This window comes from Doryrhamphus excisus, linkage group LG16, assembly GCF_037039965.1.
Source record: "Doryrhamphus excisus strain RoL-2023G ecotype Guam linkage group LG16, RoL_Dexc_Guam_v1.1, whole genome shotgun sequence".
Classification (NCBI taxonomy): Eukaryota; Metazoa; Chordata; class Actinopteri; order Syngnathiformes; family Syngnathidae; genus Doryrhamphus; species Doryrhamphus excisus.
Window position 1 is genome coordinate 7,236,630 of NC_136372.1, and position 21,457 is coordinate 7,258,086.

The window sequence follows — 21,457 nt, forward strand, 5'->3', positions numbered from 1 at the left end:
TGGGCCAGACAGTCAGAAAGCTAAGAAAATATCCCCCAGAAGAATTGAATTCATCAGATGAGATGAGCAGCCTTTTGTCTGGGGTGGGCGACACAGGGTTTACCGACACCTACGTGCTGCCTGTACAAGATCTCACATCCAAACGGTCATACTGTATGTCTTTGTCTAAAGGAAGGTGATTCATGGCTCCTCTTTTCATATCATAAAGCTGTCTTTTTTTATTAAGTTTGGGGAAAAAGTGAATAAGGTGAAAATATTATGGGAATAAAAATGTACCAGAAGGTTGTGGCTTCCTCCGTCCTGCCGTGATCATGTCAAAGCATCCTTGGGCAACATACACTAGGTAAATGTTAACAGGGTCAAAGCGCTGGAAGACCATTTACCAAGATTATTTACTAAAATAAAGTCAAAATATTAAGAGAAAAAAAGTTTTATTCTAATGAGAATGTTTTTTTTCCCGAGAATAAACTTGTAGTGTAATGAAAGATATTGCCAATGTAGTAGCAGACTTGAAATATTGAAGAATAATTGGCGCATTGAAGTACTAATAAAGTTATGGGAATATAGTGAGAATCCATCCATTTCTATGCCACTTATCATGGGGACATGCTGGAGCCTATCCCAGGCGGGGTACACCCTGGACTGGTCGCCAGCCAATCATAGGGCACATATAGACAAACAACCATTCACACTCACATTCATACCTATGGACAATTTGGAGTCACCAATTAACCTAGCATGTTTTTGGAATGTGGGAGGAAACCGGAGTACCCGGAGAAAACCCACGCATGCACGGGGAGAACAAGCAAACGCCACACAGAGATGCCCAAGCGGACATTCGAACATTATTAAAAATTATTATTAAAAAGCCTTCAAATAATCAAATGTATACAGTAGGTACTCACCACTATTGAATGATAATGTGAGATGATCCATGAACAGATGGAATCGGGAGTCATGGTATCAAAGTCATGTCGAGGTTTCACTTCCGTGTCTCACGGTGACTGGTGCCTTCAGGTACTGCCGGAAAGTAGGAAAAAAACATTAATTGATGCATAAAGACATAAAATGTAAAAGTTTACCTGTGTTATGACATATTTATCCGTTATTACTGACTTGGGGTGAATGAGTTGTGTTGCCTTGGGGGGGGGGGGGGGACAACCAAAAATCAGCAAATGTGTATTATGTCTATCCTTACCGGCCTTGGACAAGTACTCCATATCTGTCAGAGTACAAGGGCATCTCATGTGTACACCCCCCGCCCCCTTCATGGTCATTTTAAAGATAAGACGGGTCCAGGCTGTGGTTTGGAGATTAAAAACAGACATTTTTTTATCTTGAGATGAATAACAACGTAGGACATCCTGTTTGACAACATTTCTGCTGATTGTGTGGAATTTGTGCGTTGAATCAATTGATGCAAAATGGAGTACTGCACTATATGGCTGCAACCAGCAGGGGCGCTCTTCATTCAGTTTGTTTTGCTCTGCTAGAAACACAATGGCACAATTGATGGAAACAGGAGTTCAGAATGGAAGCAGCTTACACAACTAAATTCTAATTTTGTGACCTCTCCTTTACTTCAGAACTACTACTAATTTAAATAAACGGTAGCTCTTTGGCAGACACCAATCACAAGCAATCGATGCACTCACAACAAGCCTGTCAGGAGGTCATATGTACAGTATAACAACATACAGTCTACACTTTACTATCAACAATAAATTCACACAGCAACTTAACATAGTATACAAACATGCCCTAATATGATTTTAATGATTTTTTTAGTAATTGCATCTGAGCAGCACGTTAATTGGGGTGCTGCAATGATGTCAGCCTCCCCCTGGGCTTTAGGCCCAGAGTCCTCTGTTTCTATATTGTGTTGTTTATAAGATGAAACCCTGACTCATACGTAGCTCGTGATTGGCCGCTGTCAAATAAAGAGCTACCTGGTTCTCACAAACTCGTGCATTTTCCCTCTAAATTTAGTGGCTGCAAAATTTTGCACACATCCATCAATGTTCTTATGACTATAAAGTCACACAATTGATGTTTACTTCACTCTTAACTGAATGAAACTCTTTCTGTGTGTGTGTTTAAGTGTGTGTGTGTTTAAGTGTGTAAACCGGAGTGACCGCTCAAACATGTGGTAATGAGTAAGGCGTAGAAGCCCGGCCCCCTCAACTCCGCCTCTTTAATGACAGCAGTCACCATGGAGACGGACTTTTAAATGGCGCTGAACCAAAGCTTACAGATGTCTGTTTTGTTTTTGTCATCACATGTAAAATGGGTTCCACATCATAATCCATAACTGATTCAGAATTCAATCTATCAGTCTTCCCTAGCAACACGCTAAAGCTGCTCTATAGATCCATAAGTGTTTGTAAGAAGCCCAAATAGTGGTTTTGCCAATATTGCCTGTTTAGAAGAAAGAACCTTATTCATTTTCAAGGCTTTCCAGGTTGCCAGCTATACAAGATGCCAGATTCACTTCCTTGAAACTTTCAAGGAGTATTATTATTATTATTTTTGGTCATATTTTTGCATTTGCAGCATGTAACCTTTTTCAACAATCCAGCTACATTGGATGGAACCATTTAGGGATACGCAAAAGGAGGTAATCAAACTTGGGTGCGTGCGTTTAAATGAACATTTGCCTCTATTTACTGAATGTACAGGGTTGCTGTATGACATCACTCGTCACCAGAATCAGCCTTTTCTTGGGATTCATTAAAAAAAGTACAAATGTACAATGTGGTATCATCTTTTTCACTAAAGTATGTGGGGCTATGTGGGGGGGGATGGGGGGGTGACAGGAAGTAATTAAGAACCTATTAAATTCATTCATTTTCTACCGCTTTTCCTCACAAGGGTCGCGGGGGTGCTGGAGCCTATCCCAGTTGTCTTCAGGTTAGAGGCGGGGTACACCCTGGACTGGTTGCCAGCCAATCACAGGGCACATATAGACAAACAACCATTCACACTCACATTCATACCTATGGACAATTTGGAGTCGCTAATTAACCTAGCATGTTTTTGGAATGTGGGGGGAAACCGGAGTACCCGGAGAAAACCCACGCATGCACGGGGAGAACATGCAAACTCCACACAGAGATGGCCGAGGGTGGAATTGAACCCTGGTCTCATAGCTGTGAGGTCTGCACGCTAACCACTCGACCGCCGTGCAACCTAGTAAATTAAAAGTAAAACATGTCAAAAATCTGCACCCAAATATTGTTCATTGTTCATCCAACATGCGTGAATGAATCCGTTTGCTCCCGAGTGAGCCTCCCTCTTTCAACCTATCTTTGTATGACTCATGCTAATCCATGCATGATGTGACTCTAATGTCTTCCGAAGGGGAAAATGACTTTAGCATGTACCCAGACACGGCCCCTGGGGGACTTGATCCATCATAAGCAATTGTCTACTGTATGTGTGATTATTATTGTGCTATTGAGCTAAGACCCCCCCCCCTCGCCCCACTCCACCACCCAAACCCCTTTTCCTTGCTTGCGATGCATGCAATTACAACCCATTATCCCCCCCCCCCACACACGATTGATAGCCTCTCTGAGGAGCAATGCAGGACAAGCGACGATATGAATGTAAATGAATAAGGTGCCACTACTTATTAGGCAAGTCTCTGACCTCCTTGCCTGCTTTCATTGTTAACTGTCGTAGGTGTAAAAAGAAGTTAACCACTGTATGATACTCATACCTTATGCCTGTGAGCTCTTATTCGTCTGTAAATTGATCTCCCAGGGCCATACGCCATACCCTTCACTGTCGGCCTTGCATTTGCTTCTCTGACGGGAGACACATTAGCGCTCTGCATTCACGACAATAGTTTCTATTCAAAGCTTTGGCTGTGAGGATGCGGCGCTACGTCATCATTGATGGGAAATGAAAATGAGGGTGGGGGGGCACAAATGGAAGTATCTTTTTATGCATTCATTTCACCTTTTTTTATTTGGAGGACATCTTAGCTGGCCCACATAAGATGTTAGGGTGTTATTATTATTTTGATAACATGAACTTACACACCCCGACGGCACGGCGGTCGAGTGGTTAGTGTGCAGACCTCACAGCTAGGAGGACCAGGGTTTGATTCCACCCTCGGCCATCTCTGTGTGGAGTTTGCATGATCTACCCGTTTAATCGACAACTATTTTGGTAATTCATTCATTCATTTTCTATACCTATTATCCTCACTGGGGTTGCGGGCATGCTGGAGCCTATCCCAGCAGAGAGGTAGGTAGGGTACACCTTGGACTGGTCACCGGCCAATCACAGGGCACATATAGACAAACAGCCATTCACACTCACTCAATATCCTCTGATTTCAGCGTCTCAAATGTGAATATTTGTTATCATCCATGAAACGACTTATTATCGTTTGTGTTTTTATGAAAAATAATATTCACACCCACATCATCACTTTGAACAGTGATAGGTATTTTTCCTATTTTGTGATTTGTTGAGGACCCAACCAATAACTGTAGGTGTTTGCGTCATATCGATTTGACAGCTCATTTAGATTTTTGGGCTGCACGGCGGTTGAGTGGTTAGCGCACAGACCTCACAGCGAGGAGACCAGGGTTCGATTCCACCCTAGGCCATCTCTGTGTGGAGTTTGCATGTTTTCCCCGTGCATGCGTGGGTTTTCTCCGGGTACTCCGGTTTCCTCCCACATTCCAAAAACATGCTAGGTTAATTGGCGACTCCAAATTGTCCATAGGTATGAATGTGAGTGTGAATGGTTGTTTGTCTATATGTGCCCTGTGATTGGCTGGCGACCAGTCCAGGGTGTACCCCGCCTCTCGCTCGAAGACAGCTGGGATAGGCTCCAGCACCCCTGCGACCCTTGTGAGGAAAAAGCGGTAGAAAATGAATGAATATTATTATATTATTATTATATTATTATTTTGATAACAGGAACTTACACCCACCCATATAAAATAGTGTTGAATGTGTACACATGGACTATAATGGAGCTGGAGACAGTCCATAATGAGCAGTAATGACTAAGCATAAGCACCTTTTAATGGCCTGGAATCGCCCACTCAAGCAGCGTGAGGTCATGGCATGCCTCCCAACGCCTTCATACGGCCGCCATCATGTAAAGAACGCTTCAGACAGCATGGAGGGGGGCGGGGGGGTTCTCTCGTCTATGCTCATGTTTTCATGTGTATGTGAGGACGCTGAAAGGTGGAGGTTGTGAGTCATGGTGATGTTGCCGTGATGTGTCCACACATTGTGTGTACATTTAAAACCTCCCTGCTGGGCTGCGTTGGGCCGCTCTGGGAGATCAGCTCTGACGCAAGTTTGAGTCCCCGCAGGCATGCGGACAGGCAGGTAAATAAACGTGTGTGTGTGTGTGTGTGTGTGCCTGTGAGAGAGATTCATCAATGTCAACCACATACTGTTTTCATATAATATTTTATTTCTAAATAACAGAAATGGTGAACTGAATGGAAAAATGCAGTATTTACATGATTCGCAGTACTTTAATGGTATAATGGACCTTAATATGGCGGCTTATGGTAGCTTTTTATGTGGTAAACAATACATTTCTGGGGTTAAATGTTCTGTTTTATGGCTAGATTTGGTGTTTTTATTGTTGAATATTTTATTTCTGAACCACAAAACAATATAATAACCATATTGAATATTGTGTTTTCTAGGGGTTAAGTATACTGTCATGGGTAAATGGTTAAATATGGTGTTATAAATATATTATGAAATAGATGAAATATTAATCTTAAATTTGATGTTTTCATTCTGGAATATATAGTTTTGTGGTGTTTTTGTGGTTAAATATGGTGTTAAATTATTATTTTTAGGTTTAAATGTGCTGTTATTGTGGTTAAATATCGTTTTATGGTTAAATTTGGCGTTTTCGTTGTTGAATACATTATAGAATTACAATATGGAGGCATAAAATGGGAAAATATCGGGTTATCATGGTGGAATATTAATCTTAAATTGGATGTTTTCATTCTGGAATATGGTTCTGTGTGTTTTTGTGGTTAAATATGGTGTTGAGTTGATTATTTTTAGGTTTAAATGTGCTGTTATTGTAGTTAAATATTGTTTTATGGTTAAATTTGATGTTTTCGTTGTTTAATACATTGTAGAATTACAATAAGGAAGCATAAAACGGGAAAATATAGGGTTATCATGGTGGAATATTGTGTTTTTAGGAGTTAAATATACTATATTTTCTGGTTCAATGTGTTTTTATGGTTAAATATGCTGGTTGAATCCTCATTTTTTTGGATGAATTTGATGTTTTCATTATTAAATATGGTGTTTTATGGTTAAATTTGGTGTTTTAGTTGTTGAATACATTGTAGAATTACAATAAGGAAGTATAAAATGGGAAAATATTGGGGTGTCGTGGTGGAATGTGTTTTTAGGAGTTAAATATACTATATTTTCTGGTTCAATGTGTTTTTATGGTTAAATACAGTGAAGAAAATAAGTATTTGAACACCCTGCTATTTTGCTATTTCTCCCACTTAGAAATCATGGAGGGGTCTGAAATTTTCATCGTAGGTGCATGTCCACTGTGAGAGAGATAAACTAAAAAGAAAAATCCAGAAATCACAATGCATGATTTTTTAACAATTTATTTGTGTGATACAGCTGCTAATAAGTATTTGAACACCTGAGAAAATGAATGTTAATATTTGGTACAGTAGCCTTTGTTTGCTATTACAGAGGTCAAACGTTTCCTGTAGTTTTTCACCAGGTTTGCACACACTGCAGGAGGGATCTTGGCCCACTCCTCCACACAGATCTTCTCTAGATCAGTCAGGTTTCTGGGCTGTCGCTGAGAAACACGGAGTTTGAGCTCCCTCCAAAGATTTTCGATTGGGTTCAGGTCTGGAGACTGGCTGGGCCATGCTAGAACCTTGATATGCTTCTTACGGAGCCACTCCTTGGTTTTCCTGGCTGTGTGCTTCGGGTCGTTGTCGTGTTGGAAGACCCAGCCACGACCCATCTTCAATGCTCTGACAGAGGGAAGGAGGTTGTTCCCCAAAATCTCACAATACACGGCCCCAGTCATCCTCTCTTTAATGCAGTGCACTCGTCCTGTCCCATGTGCAGAAAAACACCCCCAAAGCATGATGCTACCACCCCCATGCTTCACAGTAGGGATGGTGTTCTTCGGATTGTACTCTTCATTCTTCTTCCTCCAAACACGCTTATTGGAATTATGACCAAAAAGTTCTATTTTGGTCTCATCTGACCATAAAACTTTCTCCCATGACTCCTCTGTATCATCCAAATGGTCATATGCAAACTTAAGACGGGCCTTGACATGTGCTGGTTTAAGCAGGGGAACCTTTCGTGCCATGCATGATTTCACATCATGACGTCTTAGTGTATTACCTACAGTAACCTTGGAAACGGTGGTCCCAGCTCTTTTCAGGTCATTGACCAAGTCCTGTCGTGTAGTTCTGGGCTGATTCCTCACCTTTCTTAGAATCATTGAGACCCCACGAGGTGATATCTTGCATGGGGCTCCACTCCGATTGAGATTGACCGTCATGTTTAGCTTCTTCCATTTTCTAATGATAGCTCCAACAGTGGACCTTTTTTCACCAAGCTGCTTGGTAATTGCTCCGTAGCCCTTTCCAGCCTTGTGGAGGTGTACAATTTTGTCTCTGGTGTCTTTGGACAGCTCTTTGGTCTTCGCCATGTTACAAGTTAAAGTCTTACTGATTGTATGGGGTGGACAGGTGTCTTTATGCAGCTAACGACCTCAAACAGGTGCATCTGATTCAGGATGATACATGGAGTGCAGGTGGACTTCTAATGGGCAGACTAACAGGTCTTTCAGGGTCAGAATTCTAGATGATACACAGGTGTTCAAATACTTATTTGCAGCTGTATCACACAAATAAATTGTTAAAAAATCATGCATTGTGATTTCTGGATTTTTCTTTTTAGTTTATCTCTCTCACAGTGGACATGCACCTACGATGAAAATTTCAGACCCCTCCATGATTTCTAAGTGGGAGAAATAGCAAAATAGCAGGGTGTTCAAATACTTATTTTCTTCACTGTATGCTGGTTGAATCCTCTGTTTTATGGATAAATTTGATGTTTTCATTATTAAATATGGTGTTTTATGGTTAAATGTTGTGTTTTTAAGTGTAATTATTCTGTTATGCTTGAATATTCAGTTTTATGGTTACATTTGGTGTTTTCATTGTTGAATAGAAGTGGGTAAATTAGTGTTTTTCCATGTTTACAAATAGTGCTTCCCTGCTTAGATATTGTGTTTTAATGACTTAAAGTAGTAGTAGTAGTACCATCTGTAGTAGTAGACTTAATGTTAGTGTTGTCTTCACTTGAAGAGAAGCCAACTGCTTGGTGGTCGTTTTACAGTAGAAGAACACACATCCAGCACGTGAAGGCTCCCATTAAGACTTGAAGAATTGCCATTTGCAACAAAGCAGCAATTAAAAAAGGATATGCGGAGCCGTCCAATAAAAAAGTGTGTGATACAGTATGCAGCATTATCCCTCTTTACCATTATGTGTCTGCACACCCCCCCCAGGGCGACAAGACGCACTCCAATGCAATTCAACACTAATCAGACACCGCTTGCCTGTTCTTGGATGGGTTCTTGCTCCCTCACCGTATGAATAACATAGCGCCTTAGGGCACCGCTTGCTATATGACAGAGGGGGGCCCCCATATAGGCCGCTCTGTGGGAGGACCTCCTAATCCAGGATTATGCCCCCAGACTTGCAGCCAGCCGGATTAGGCGGAGGTAGTCGATTTGGAAAAAGGGCAACGTCAGCACCTTTTTCCCCAGCAGCTCAGTGGATTAGAGGACGACCTTTTTTTTTCTTCCGCAATGGTCTGCACACCAAATATGGACATGGAAAAGGGGCTGGAGTCCACGCTGCATGACGGGGGTGATGTTTCTGCCTTGAAACAAAGGACACGGCGGTCGCTTCCTTAAATGCGTTTCTGCAAGACCCCGTGAAAGGAAAGAAATGTTGCAGTGCAGTTGCTTGGCAAAGAAGTGCAAAGGCCTCGGGGCGCCACAGTGCAGCTGCAACCTGCCATCCCTCATTAGTCAATATGCATGCCTTGGCGTTGCGGCTGTAGACAACACAGGCAGCGTTTGGAATGTTGGGTGTTTTTATGTGAAAAGTCCAACTAAAGCAGGCTAGCTTCTTCAGTCATCAGCAACTATTGATCTCAAACTAGTCAATGGGTCTCAGCGCTGCCGTGCACGGATCAATGACGGCCTGCTGCTGAGCCTTTGTGGACTGTGGTGTGCAGTGTTTGATTTCTTGGTTGCCGCTGTTTTAAATCATGCAAAGAGTTTTCATCATGTTTCTCATGTTTACATGTCTTGTTTTATGCTAAGTTACAGTACTTTTATCACATTTAACAATTAAACACTGTATTTAACTGACACTACATTTAATCATAAAACACCATATTTAACCAATACAACACACATTTAAACAATACAACACTACATTTGACAAAAAAACCTCTATATTTAACCAATGGAACATGCATTTAACCATAAAAACACTACATTTAACCATTAAAATAACATATGTAACCAATAGAACACACATTTAAACATGAAAACACTAAATGTCATTATAAAAACACCATATTTAACCAATGGAACACTACATTTAACCATAACAACACTATTTTATTATAAAAACACCATATTTAATTGATAGAACACTACATTTAACCAATAGAATACACATTTAACCATAAAAACACTACATTTCATTATAAAAACACTATATTTAACTGATAGAACAGTACGTTTAACCATCAAAATAACATATTTAACCAATAGAACACATTTAAACATGAAAACACTATATTTATTATTTATAAAAACACCACATTTAACCAATGGAGCACACATTTAACCATGAAAACACTACATTTTATTATAAAACACCATATTTAACTAATGGAACACACATTTAACCATAAAAACACTATATATAAACAATGGAACACACATTTAACCATAAAACACTATATTTAAACAATGGAACACACATTTAACCATAAAAACACAATTTTATTACAAAAACACAATATTTAACTGATAGAACACTACATTTAACCAATAGAATACACACTTAACCATAAAAAACACTACATTTCATTATAAAAACACTATATTTAACTGATAGAACACTACATTTAACCATTAAAATGACATATTTACCCAATAGAACACACATTTAACTATAAAAACACTATATTTCATTATGGAAACACCATATTTAACCAATAGAACACACATTTAAGCATAAAACACTATATTTCATTATAAAAACACTATATTTAACCATTAAACCACTACATATCATTATAAAAACACCATATGTAACCAATAGAACACTACATTTAATCATGGAAATACAACATTTCACCACAATAACAAAATGACAACACTACATTTAAATACTGGACACTATATTGAACCTAAAAGATTAAGTTTAAACCATTAGAGCACTAGATGCAATCCTAAAATATTATAATTATTCGTAAAAACAGTATATTTGACTATAAAAGCGTCTTATTTAATGATAATGATGTAACCATAAGAATATGATATTTAATTGTAGCAACACTATTTCATTCAAATAAACACCCTATTTAACAATGATAGTGGACTGAACTACAGCACGTGAAACCATAAGAACACTGTAGTTAACCGTATCTTGAACTCACCATACCAGAAGACGTTTAACTATATATCACCATAACCCCCCCCCCCCATGTATCCATACATAGACAAGCCCATAGCCACTGTGTTATCAGGACAGCATTGTACTGAATGGTGCAGGTGTACCTAATGATGTGTCTAGTGAGTATGTGAGACGCCTACATAGAATGACATTTCCTCGCCGCCTAAAGCACATCCTATCTACTTGACGCAGACAAAGAGGCCATATTGAAATTGCCAGGTGCCTAATTTGGTCTTTGTTACTCATAATTGAAACCACTCATCCCTCCCCCCACTGCCAAAAGGGAGATAGTGAAAGAGAGAGAGAGAGGAAGAGGGGGGAGGAAGGGAGCTATAGATAATTGCCTTATAAGGCAGTGGGTGTACGTGACGTCTGATTCTCAGCAGCATGTAGCTGAGCTCCATATGGAGGAATGGTTTGATGGCTCCAGCTGTCTACGCTGTACATTCTCATATAGCCATACATCTCTAAAAATCAACATTAGCGTTTCTGAGAAGGCGTATAGAATGGTGTGAAAGAGGGCTTGCCCCCTTCCTGATTTGTCACACAAACGTTTTAGACTTTCATATTTAAACACAAAATGCAATTTTTAAATAAAACCTTATATTATTAATGGAGAAAAATATAGTGGTGGTAGTGTAATGGTCTGGTGATAAGTGGAACCATTAATTTTGCAGTCTACCAAAAAAAACAACTTGGGTTCTGCAGCAAGACAGTGATCCAAAACACACCAGGAAGTCTTACCCGGACCCCTGAATGTAGACTTAGGAGTGGCCTAGTCAAAGTCCTGTGACTGAATGACAACAATTCTGCAAAGATGAGTGGGGCCAAAATTCCTCCACAGTGCTGTAAGAGACTCATTGCAAGTTATTACAAACGCTTGATGGCAGTTGTTGCTGCTAAGGAAGGCCCAACCAGTTATTAGGTTTAGGGGGCTATTACTTTTTCCACACACCACGCCATGTAGGTTGGGGAATAATAATAATAATAATGACAAATAATAATAATGTTTCATGTAAAAACTGCATTTTGTGTTCAGCTGATTAATATTTCAGTGTGACAAACATGCAAACAAAGAAATCAGTAGAAGGAAGGGGGCAAACACTTTTACACCACTGCATGTACTTACTGTATGTACTGTGTATTATGAAAGTGTACCAAATGTTGTCGCTGGTTGGTGTGTATGTGTGTGTGCAATAAGAGAAAGGTTGTGTTTATAGTAAACATGCAAGAAAATTGTACAAGCACTGTACTTTCTGTGCAATATTTTTGTGCAATACATTCCTTAGTGTGTTTTATGTTTGGTTTATTATTATTTATATTGTCAAATGCACTGAAACAGGAGAAGTCCTTTTTTTCATCTCGTACTTTGTGCAATTTTTGCTTGAAGCACAAAATCCAAAGAAATACAGCCTGAATAGGTGCAAAGTCTGGAAGATCTAGAAAGCTTTCTGTGCAATTGTGTGTAGCGGGTCCTGATAATAGTTTTTATTTTACATTGTTTTCATTTTAAAAATTGTATTTTTTTTAGGTATTTATATTTTAGGTATATGGAATGTAAAAATGCATATGTTCATTTGTATCTTTTTTGAAATACTTTGAACCACTTGTCCATAGGTATGAATGTGAGTGTGAATGGTTGTCTATATGTGCCCTGTGATTGGCTGGCGACCAGTTTAGGGTGTACCCCTGTCGCCCAAAGACAGCTGGGATAGGCTCCAGCATACCCCAGCGACCTTAATACAAGGATAGGGAAAAATGGATGGATGAAATGGTAAGGTCACAACTTATATTCTATATATTTTGTTCAAAATATATGTTTAAAGTATTTCAAAAAAGACATACTTTACACATGTATAGTATTTTCTGGACTATAAGTTGCACTTTTTTCACAAGTTGGCTGTTCCTGTGACTTAAAAATGAAAAAACAGTTTATGTTACATAAACACTGGACACCTTTTCTGTTTATGTTTATTTTTAGTGTAGCTGTACCGTTATGTTAGCATATCTTACACCTATTCAGCCTGTTCTCTATTCTTTTATTGTTAGAATTTGCCTTCCAAGAGGATGTAATGTAATAATATTAAGTCCCCGCAAAAAATGCGACTTATGTATGTTTTTTTCTACCTAATTAGTCATTTTTTTGCATTGTGCGACTTATATTCCGGAGCGACTTATAGTCCTGAAAATATGTTAATTATTGACAGGGACAGGGAATCCTTGGGTGTTATTGGTGTGTGTAGAGGGGCGGGGGGGCATTGTCAGTGTTTTCACATATGGCCTTGTGTATGTTATGTTTTTGACTTCCCAATTACCCCTCTGCAGGGGTACTTGTCGGAATGTGCATGTGTGTGATGAATAGTGATGGAGGGCATGCTGCTGAGTCAGGTGGCTGCATGTGCGAGTGCGAGACGCTTTTCTAGCTTTGTCCAACACAAACCTTGCCAAGCCACATTGTATTGTAAAAAATGCTACTAAGAGCTCCTGATACTGTGTGTGTGTATGCGTGTGAACGTGATTTCCTCCCAATATTCCTCCTCATTTTTCCCTTTCTCTTCCTCCTTTTTATGCTCCATCCCTCCATCATCATCATCCCTCGCGGTCTCCCTGCATGTACCCCTCCCCCATCCAGACAGCTGGGCTGGATGTGTGCAATGCATGTGTCTGTGTAATATGTGCGGATGTGTGTGTGCCCCCAGCTGGGGGTGCAGCAGCCGCAGCAGGGAGGGAGAGATGTTCTTTGGGGAAATGGAGGCGTGCAGTTTTCTCCTCTTCTTCCTTTGTGGTGGTCTTATACAAGCTTCATCTTTTTTTTTTGGATGGATCTGTGCTTTATTGCCGTAAGAAATATTGCACCCCACCTGTCACTACAGCCCCCTCCCTTCACCTATCGCGTGTCTGTACTGAGATTCCTTGTTTAATTTACCCATCAGCCAATATTACTGCTATCCTGTAACAGTCTCTTTACAGTAAAAACAGCTCCTTGCTCTCTCTGAGTCGCTCCAAGGCAGTATTTTCCTCTGCAAATATTTGCCCTTCAGGAATATGTATAAGCACCCTGCATACATAGGTGTGTGTGTGTGTGTGTGTGTGCAGTAGCGATGAAATGTTAATTGTGGCTCAGTGTGTGCATTCTTCCCCGACACAGGATTCTGGCAAGAAGGAACCGAGACTGGGAAAAGGCGTCTGGGTCAAGGAGAGAGGATAGAGGGAGTAGGAAGGAAATAAGGGATGCTGCAACTTAGAGTAGTCAGTGTACAAGTACTCTGTATATAGTATATGCTGCTGTACAAGCTGTAAACACTTATCTGGCGTTGGCTTAGTACTCATGGGCATGGAATTGGATGTGTGTTTGGACTCCTTATGTTGGAAAAGTGTTTTGTTCCCAAATGAGGTTTTGCGGTTTCACTGCACATGTTGGAATTTATGTCCCAACCATGAACCAAAGCTCCCCAGTGTCGGCAGCACTCGTGCAGCCTCAGACCATTACGCCTAGCAACACCATATTTGACTGTAAGAAAGACAACACTTAGTACTCACTTGTGTTGCCAGTTATTTGACTGTATTATCAAAGACTTGACTCTAACTGTAAAGTCTATGATGACTTGAAAATAATTTTCATTGGGTCCCCATTCCAAGTATTCTAACATGATTGTTATTATGTCATTCCCAGCCAGACAACATATTTCCCCACATAATCTGCCGTCCAATCAGGTTTAACAACAAACAAAGGTGTGACTTAGTACATTTCTGCGAGTGCCACGGCGTTGGGGAGTGGTGGAAATGCATTCGCATTCACATGAACACACATAAAGTTACTAAGTAAAATGAATATACAATCCAGGGTGTACCCCACCTCTCGCTTGAAGTCAGCTGGGATAGGCTCCAGCATATCCTCCTAATGGTAAGCTGGATGTTCCATAAAAATTGCATCTCATTTGGTGAACAGTAAACAGTACTACCACCCTCGGCCATCTCTGCGCGGAGTTTGCATGTTCTCCCCGTGCATGCGTGGGTTTTCTCCGGGTACTCCGGTTTCCTCCCACATTCCAAAAACATGCTAGGTTAATTGGCGACTCCAAATTGTCCATAGGTATGAATGTGAGTGTGAATGGTTGTTTGTCTATATGTGCCCTGTGATTGGCTGGCCACCAGTCCAGGGTGTACCCCGCCTCTCGTCCAAAGACAGCTGGGATAGGCTCCAGCACCCCCTGACCCTTGTGAGGATAAGCGTTAGAAAATGAATGAATGAATTAATTTAGAATTTTGTTATTTAACATGATTTTAACAGACTGCGTAAGTCTAAATCTATTTCTAAATAAAGAGGCAGAAATTTAAAAAATTACTTAATTGAAAAACTAATCAGATTAATCGGTGATTAAAAATAATGGCTGGAATGGCTTTCGTCAACCACAAAACAGGAATCATTGATTCATTCATTTTTGAACAACCACGGTCGAGTGAGGGAGTGATAACCCTCGTGAGGATAAGCGATAGAAAATGAATGAATGAATAAACAGTACTATTGACTTGTAAGGACTCAAAATGCAAGTATATGACTTGACTTGGATTTGTACATCTTTACTAGGGTTGTGAATGATAAAGCGATGCTACGGTAGAAGCCTCCTGGATCAATAATCGGCAACAAATCCTTAGATTACAGTTTTTCTCGATTGTTTGCACACAATTTGTGATGCCTGAGACACAATGACCACAACATATAACCAATGCACCAACTCCATGAACCAAGTCTGCTAAACTATAAGCACAATTCCTGCTTTAAACTCAGACTGCAGATCTACAACACACTTTTTTCAAAACACTACACACAATTCTCTGAGTTTTGGCACAATTTTCATGAAGTAAACTTCTTGTTTTCACAAAGAACACAATGCCACTCAAAACAGTCAAATTAATATTCCTATTATTCACACTGACTCATCACATGGGTAAACACCTGTCACACATTTTTACAATTAGCGGTCTAACAATGAGGGAGGCTGGGCAAAGGGTCAGAAATCCACAAACACACAATCCCCTTCTCCAAGCTATGGAAGATGCACGTGGAGAGATTCCAGCAGATGCTTTCCATGGCTGGATTCGCCATGCTAGGCGATATTTCCCCGCTGCTTGGCCATAGAAAACCTTGCATGTGATGTAGATGAGATGCTGTGGCCTGACCCAAACAGAAGACGTGATGCAGCATAGTCTTTTGCTTTGTTATTGATGGATTTTTTGTTTATGATTATTATTATTTCTTGAACTGAAGCTGTATACATTTAGATGCAGACCACTGTATGTGGAACTTTGTGTTGGCTGTGATGAACACTTTGTACATTGTTTTTCTGTGAAAAATAAAAATATATGTATATTTCTGTGTAATTTTGTGTTCTGAGTCAAAAAAATACCAAAAAACAATTCTAAAATATTTTGTGTCACACTGAACACAAAAAGGCCCGAGTCATGATGAATATGATGTAATCACAGTGTTTTACACTGAGCACATCAGTGTTCAACTGGTTCATATAAATGTTTGTTCATATAGTGGCTTGTGTGCATCATCTGGAGACAAAACACCATTTTCAGAAGAATGAAGACTGTTTTGGATGTAACGTTTCATTTTGCAAGAGAATTGAGGGGTTTTCAGAAATGTGTGAGTGATTTTTTTGATTTGTGCGTAGAGTTCTGAGAATATGAGGCATCCTTTCAGATGTGTTTAAACAATCGAGAAAAACTGTAACAGACTGCGTAAGTCTAAATTTATTTCTAAATAAAGAGGCAGAAATTTAAAAAAATAATTAATTGAAAAACTAATCAGATTAATCTGTGATTAAAAATAATGGCTGTAATGCCTTTCGTCAACCACGAAACAGGAATCATTGATTCATTCGTTTTCGAACAACCACGGTCAAGTGAGGGAGTGATAACCCTCGTGAGGATAAGCGATAGAAAATGAATGAATTAATAAACAGTACTATTGACTTGTAAGGACTCAAAATGCAAGTATATGACTTGACTTGGATTTGCACATCTTTACTAGGGTTGTGAATGATAAACCGATACTATGGTAGAAGCCTCCTGGATCGATAATCGGCAACAAATCCTTAGATTAAAACGATTTTAGAGACATGCACCAGGTATTGTCCAGCAAAAGTACTGTCATGCATTCACCAGAGCTTACCATGACGATGAAAATGGCTATCAATAGTAGCAATACGTACATTAGAATTGATCATACGTATATTAGGTATTATGTAAAACTGAGACAGGAACAATAGTACACTTCTCTTCACAAATAGCTGGGGGCTGCCTTCCTTCACCTTACACCACCTGACTTCCACACCTTTCCGACCATGATACCATTTTGAAAAGCCCATTATTTCTGCAAGGTCTTTCCATAAAGTGATAAGAGAAATATGTCAACATCGGTGCTGGTATGTACGCGGTGAAGGACTAATAACTGTGTCAAGTTTCCCCTAATAAACACTCATAGTACCCTTAAAAACCCTTCCAAGAGTGGTCTTTTCATGACCACACTCTTCAATCCTCTATTCCCGCGTTTCCTCTTGAAAGTCAATGAAACATGTTAGCGATGAAGTGAATTATCACTGACAATAAGAGCATTGTCATGTTTTTTTTCAAGTTGCAACTGGACGAGGACCAAGAGTGCTCCGTGAAAGAACAGATTAAGGAAGTGGCAATCAAGGCCAACCTGTAGCTATCTGTTGCAATGTCAAGGACAATGTGGTGAACAGCAGCGGCTTTGTTTTATTTTGAAGGAATGCAGCCAGGACAGGCTAAAAGTGGGCGCAACCATTTTCAAATGGCAACCCTGCTGGCTCTACTCACCTCTTGAATGGAATACAAGGAATTTGCTCTTAGCAAAGCTGACATTTAAGAGTCTCTCTTGACTGGGTAGAGAATATGACGCTTTATGGTGCATTCAATAGTGCTGGGAATATGGAAATATAAGGTACAGTGGTACGTCTGGTTTCTGATGACAATCTGAAATGGTGTTAGTTGTATAACTTTAGCTAGCTAGCAGTGACAGGTAAGCAAAGTATGTAAACAAAAATGCAAGACTAGTCGAACGGGAATAGGTGATAAGGGAGTGATTAAATAAGCTAGCATGGATTGGCGTAGCCTGTGTCAAGCTCAATACGAGACGCGTCATTACGTTGGCAACCCTACATGAACAGTAGCATTTGCCGTCGCACTCTGACGGTTTTGTTGATCGGCGTCGATCACGTGTTTGCAAAAATTGGACGATATTGATCAGTGGCTGATCAATTGGAGCGTGCCTAGTAAGCGGTAAAAAGAAAACATAGTCTTCATTTAATTGGTGAAGGCATATCCCTTACTTCTCGAATTATATCAGTACTAACGCAAAGTTCAACGAATATTCTAGAATTTTTTCACCTGCTATTCTCTTGTAGGTTCTTTTGAGGTACAATTTTCCAAAATACTATAGACTAAAAAAATATTTTTTGCAAAAACGCAATAACCTTTACAAGATATTCCAAAGTTTTCAGAACTATGTGAAGCAACAGGACACATTTTCGTAAATAGCGTTCCTCCACATCGTGAAAATTAGTTAGTCAGAATTTGCCCATCCCATCCCTTACTGTACAGTTGTAGAGGTATAAAGTAATATTGTAACTTTAGGAACAAGTAATGGTTGTTTGGCTCGTCTTTGAAAATAAAATGCTAGCATCCGGTCCGAGCGAGTGTCACAGGAAACACATCTCTGTGTGTACTAGTACTTGAAAGGAAGTACATTGATTAGTCATAAATCAAGTTATTTCACTTATGTGCACTGCTTGTCCTATAGGCAAACATTATCATGCTGGAAATTAATCATGAATTAATTTGAATATTCAACGCAAGCTGACGTTGACGCGGCAGCAATTGAAACACAGTTTAGACTTTGTATGACCTAAATGTTCTAGCAAGTGTAACCTTTGAGGTTCCACATCCGATAATGGCCACTGAAAAATGATGTTAGTGGAAGAACTTAAGAGCATGACTTCCTTTTGTTCCGTTTGTGATGTATGGCGGACGTTTATGACCAAATTTGGGGCCTCGCAAACATTTTTGTTCCCCTTTGTTAAAAATAAACTGATTTTTTAAGGTGATTAATTACATTCTAGTTTAATTTTAATATAAAAGAATGCAGTTGGGATGAGTGGTTAGCGCGCAGGCCACACAGCTAGGAGACCCAAGTTCAATTCCACCCTTGGTCATTTCTGTGTGGAGTTTGCATGGTCTCTCTGTGCATGCGTGGGTTTTCTCCGGGTACTCCGGTTTCCTCCCACATTCCAAAAACATGCTAGGTTATTTGTCCATAGGTATGAATGTGAGTGTGAATGGTTGTTTGTCTATATGTGCCCTGTGATTGGCTGGTGACCAGTCCAGTGTGTACCCCGCCCCTCGTGAGGATAAGCAGTAGACAATGACTGACTGAGAATGCAGTTAAAATGACATTAAGCATGGCGTCCTTTTTCCTGACACGTTCTGTGTTGTGCGGACAACGCAAAATGCTGCACATGTTCCCTGCCAGGCTGCTTCATGTATGTGACATGTTTGCTGTAGTTAGCTATTCATTTCCCTGTGTTCCTGTCTCACTCCATCTTGTTTCTGCCTTTTTAATAGCATGCTCCCCGCGTCTATGCCGCCTCTATGTTGCTGTCACCCACAATCACATGAAACCACAAGTGTTTGACACGTTTCTCTAATTATCTCTTTGCTTCAACATCATCCCTCCTTCCTTTTCACAGGTGAATTCCCCTCCTTTGTCTTTCCCTCCTCCAAACTCCCAGACATAGGCCAAGCAGCTTTCAGCACGCTCTATGAATAGCGCTCGCATCCCATACACAGTTCATGCATGTCACAATCCCATGCAGCTCCTTTTTTGTGCACTAATTCTACTGCAACACCCACCCTACAGTGTGACACGTGCATGTAAATACATTGACTACTAAATACGAGCATGATGCCTGGTAAAGATAAGCTTCCGGTCGCCTGCCATCATCTTCCACCTACGTGCTTATTCCCACACCTGGGACAGGGACAAGGAGCTTAGCAGCGACAGCGCTCAATCCTTCTTTGCACACATCATACTGATTTCTGCATGAAAGAGGAGAAGATTTGCACAGATTTTTGCATTGAAAAGGGTGCAAAATAAGACTGATTAAGTAAGAAAAAGACCTTTTAAAGACAGGTTTAGGGGTCTTATAATAAACAGTTCCTGAAAACATTTGCGAGCTGCCACAAAAAGGTGTGGAATACTTCCCATTCCACAGAGAGAGATAAATCCTCCCCCATCATTTTTTTTCTTTTTTTTATACGCCTCACTTTTTTTTGGACCTCCTGATGTTATCTAACATTGTTTTGACTTTAGCAGGTTCTGCATTTTTCCGCCTGGTTCACATTCCAGGCGGTCATGTGATTATGCAGTCATATTTTATCCACAGGACAACAGCGGCGATGAATTAACGCCTTTGCGCCTTTTTACTGCTGTATTGTTTCATGTCATTACTGTGTGTGTGTGTGTGGAATTGATTTAATGATACAAGTCCAAATGTAATTGATTTGCATTTGAGTGATTAGACAGTAAAAAAAAATGTACACATTAGTGTGTGTGTGTGCTGCACTAATGTCTCAATCTGGGCTGTTTATTTTACATTTGCTAAGGAATTAACTTATGCAGTGCAATTAATTAAGGGCAGAAATAATGATGCAGCACGGTGGTAAAGACACTCATTTTGTGTTGGAAGAGCACATTTGTTTGAATTATTAACACATTAAAGCTGCTTGTAGGGCTGCACAGCGGATGAGTGGTTAGCGCGCAGGCCACACAGCTAGGAGACCTGAGTTCAATTGCACCCTCGGCCATCTCTGTGGGGAGTTTGCGGATTATCTCCGGGTACTCCGGTTTCCTCCCACATTCCAAAAACATGCTAGGTTAATTGGCGACTCCAAATTGTCCATAGGTATGAATGTGAGTGTGAATGGTTGTTTGTCTATATGTGCCCTGTGATTGGCTAGCGACCAGTCCAGGGTGTACCAGACAATAGGCTGGATAGGCTCCTGCTGCCCTGCGACACTCATGAGGAGAAGCGGTAGAAAATGACTGAATGAATAAAGCTAATTGTGTTGGGCTGTAGGGCCAGAATAAAAGTGCACCAAAGGCAAGTCACAGTGTTAAAACCCATTCTTCCTATTGATGCCTATCCCCCCCCCCCCTTGTTCAAGGTTCTTTTCCTGCTCCTTATTTACCGACTTGAACGCCCACTCGTGCACCTTTGGTGAATCCCAGTGGATAGTGTTTTCATAGCTATATGACTGTTAATTGCTAATTAGCCCGGTGTAGCAACAGACCCCTTGTGCAGGCGTTAGCGGTGTGTCAGCGTACACACGCAATAATTACAATGAGAGGTGTTGCAAGAGTGTGTCAACTGCATCTGCTCAGCAACGCACTCCGGCTCCTCCTTTCATCTTACATGCAAACTGAGCTTTTCGACTGAGGCAAAGACTGTTTTTGGCTTGTTGCAGACAATCGACGTAACAATTAAGTGCCATTTTTTACACATGAAATAAGTATAATATAATGGTTTAATGACATTTGCATACTCCCTAACCCCCTAACCCCCTACCCTAACCCCCTACCCTAACCCTAACACCCTAAC

At 40.3% G+C, this 21,457-nt stretch overlaps 1 long non-coding RNA gene across 1 annotated transcript in view; it reads right to left on the reverse strand.

The window, feature by feature from the left end:
* Positions 1 to 947: 947 nt before the first annotated feature.
* Positions 948 to 21,457, reverse strand: part of LOC131103114 (uncharacterized) — a 54,581-nt gene continuing 34,071 nt past the window's right edge. Inside the window, exon 4 of the long non-coding RNA XR_013629976.1 lies at positions 948 to 1,020. This is a non-coding gene — a long non-coding RNA (uncharacterized LOC131103114). The remainder of the gene's footprint in view (positions 1,021 to 21,457) is intronic.